General features: G+C 47.7%; 1 protein-coding gene across 13 annotated transcripts in view; it reads right to left on the bottom strand.

The window, feature by feature from the left end:
- Nucleotides 1-2,657, bottom strand: part of Oatp26F (Organic anion transporting polypeptide 26F) — a 29,768-nt gene that overhangs the window by 18,207 nt on the left and 8,904 nt on the right. For 2 of the 13 annotated variants that reach the window (XM_070132743.1, XM_070132738.1), the window contains exon 2: nucleotides 2,021-2,213. The exons of 1 other annotated variant lie outside the window; for it this stretch is intronic. The gene's annotated coding sequence lies outside the window, so the exon portion shown is untranslated. Of the gene's footprint in view, nucleotides 1-1,985; nucleotides 2,250-2,657 lie in introns of those variants that run through there. 10 more of the 13 variants (XM_070132741.1, XM_070132750.1, XM_070132740.1 and 7 more) reach the window with 9 other exon arrangements.

The following is a 2,657-nucleotide window of genomic DNA, read 5'->3' on the forward strand; positions in this document are numbered from 1 at the left end:
ATCTTTATGCATTGGCGTATTTATCTAATAAATGATCAAACTTCTCTGCACAGCGCCCTCCTTGCGTCTCCATTCATTATCCAAACATTTTTCTCCCTCTGTCTCACCCAACGCAAAGAAAAGAAAATACGCAGGAACCACGGTGTAAAAATGATCGAGAGTGCCCATTATCCCTCCCACGGACGGTGTTGCCGCGTACGATTTTCTGCCAAGGTACACGCGGGGGACACCGGCGCCACTAAATCTTATAATCAGCGTAGAAGACCGTAAATCAGAAGATATTAATAGAATCCCACAAGCAACGTTAGGGCTAAGACGGGGATGGCACGCATGCGCTATCACGCCATTATACATTTAATTAGAGATAAACAATAAGAATAACAATACTATTAATAACAACAATAATTACTATTATAATCATTACCATTATTATCATTATTGTCATAATATCACAACAAACATGCGGCTCGGACAGCACTGGCCTTTGTTTCCTTGCTGATCCGACCCATAAAGTACCCAGTACCTTCCCTGCAACACCAGTGGCGGAGAGAGTCTATGAACCCGAGTTCTTTTTGAACACAGGCCTACCGTGAGAACCAGTAAATTGAAAAAAAAAAAAAAAAAAAAATACAATAGACAAAATCACAACACCAACATCGACATCTTTTTCAGGAATTTCGTTATACAAAATTACACTCTGACCTAACCTACAGGAGGCGGTAATCCCTTATCGAGTGAGGTACGTGCTGGCCGGGATTGCAGGCGGCCTTCTCATCTCCGGTAGTCCTAGTAACGGCCATGATGAAAATCCTTTATACGACAGTGTATGTGGCTGTGATTCCGAGTGAGTGAGAGAGAATATGAATGAAAGTGAGTGCGTGTGTGCGCCATGTGAGTGGGAGTGAATGAGTGAGGGAATGAGTGAGTGAGTGAGTGAGTGAGTGAGTGAGTGAGTGAGTGAGTGAGTGAGTGAGTGAATGAGTGAGTGAGTGAGTGAGTGAGTGAATGAGTGAGTGAGTGTGAGTTAGTGAGGGAATGAGTGAGTGAGTGAGTGAGTGAGTGTGAGTGAGTGAGTGAGGGAGTGTGAGTGTGTGTGAGGACGCGCACACACACGTGTTTGTGTGTGCGTGAGTGAGTAACATTGTCATGACTCAATATTCCTTTTTTTTATAACCGTTGAAAATATCTAACTGATACAGTGTGGTGTGAACCGGATTTTACCCTAAAGAAAAGACTACAGGCCTCAACCGAATCAAGAGTTTTGAACACACGAACAAACACACGCAAAAGAGTTCATATCCATTTTGCTACGAGTGGACGGCGATTTGTTCCTGACTGCGAACACACAAACTAACAACGGTTCACTGCTCCAAGAAAGATTATATTTAATCATATACCAAAAGACGAATTTTGAACAAAGGATGAAAAAGTGTGGAGAAAACTGCAACGAGCTGGACAATGCGTTTTTACGTATATTAACCACGGCAGAATTGTAACTTCCTATTCAGAATTACCTTTACAATTACTTGATTTATTATGTGGAACTATCTCCCTTTCTCCGACGTAAATATAATCACCCTTTAGGCTCGTAACCAATTCACACTACAAAATATTGGGATTAGGATAACGACTCTATTACCAAAATAAAATACAGATATGAGTGTCTATTATATAACCCTAAATACGAATCAGTAAAGTACATCGCACATTTTTTCACGTATAAGTTAAAGGCACAACGAAAAAAAAAAACTTTTAAACTGTTGCATCACTGCATGTGGCGGCAACGAACTCCTCGACTTCAAGCACAAAATTCAGTTCTTCTGCCTCGCTTTCTGGCCAACGACTCGCATCTCTTTTTAATTATCGTCGTTATTCCCTTTCTTCGTTTCTCTGTTCCGTCGCCGAGCCCAAAGCGTTTCCTCGAAGAATCCTTGTAAACAACGAAGCGCCGCTGAGAGGGAGAGGGAGAGGGTAAATGACCGCACGAGTTGGACGAGGCTCCGCACTCCGCACTCCGCACTGGCAGGAGGGGGAGTCTGTGCGCTGGGCAAGACGGAGGGCAAGGCCAGGTGGGAAAGAGGAGGGGGGGAGGGGAGGTGAAGGGAGAGGAGTAGGGGGGTACCGCACGTGTAGACGGCGACCAGCTCTCCCCTCGACTGAAGGCGCGGACGGCTCGCTACCCCGAAACACACGCGGTCCCCTCCCTCCTTCCCCTCGGCCCATTCCCTCTCCCTCCCCTCCCACTCTCCCTACCCTCACCACCCTCTCCTTCTCCCTCCCTCCCTCCCTCCCCTCACCACCCTCCCTTTCTTCCCTCAGTCCCCTCCCACCCTCCTTCCACTCATCCCCCTCCCTTCCCTCAGTCCCCTCCCACCCTCCCTTCCCTCAGTCCCCCTCCCACCCTCCCTACCACACCACCCTCCCTTCCCACCCTCCTTCCCCTCATCCCCCTCCCTTCCTCGCCTCTGCCCCCCCCCTCACGCTTTCCCCTTACTGGTCGATGTTGACAAGGTACAGACAGGTCCTCCCTTCAGTGCCGGACATACAGGCTAATATAACGTGATAGTCTGATTGTCCTCTTTGCCGGCGTCGATGAAGAAGGTAAAGGGAAAGGAGGAGGGAAGGGGAGAGGGGGAAAGGGGGGAAGGGGAAGGGGG

The sequence above is a fragment of the Penaeus vannamei genome, chromosome 18, assembly GCF_042767895.1.
Source record: "Penaeus vannamei isolate JL-2024 chromosome 18, ASM4276789v1, whole genome shotgun sequence".
In the NCBI taxonomy this organism is placed as follows: Eukaryota; Metazoa; Arthropoda; class Malacostraca; order Decapoda; family Penaeidae; genus Penaeus; species Penaeus vannamei.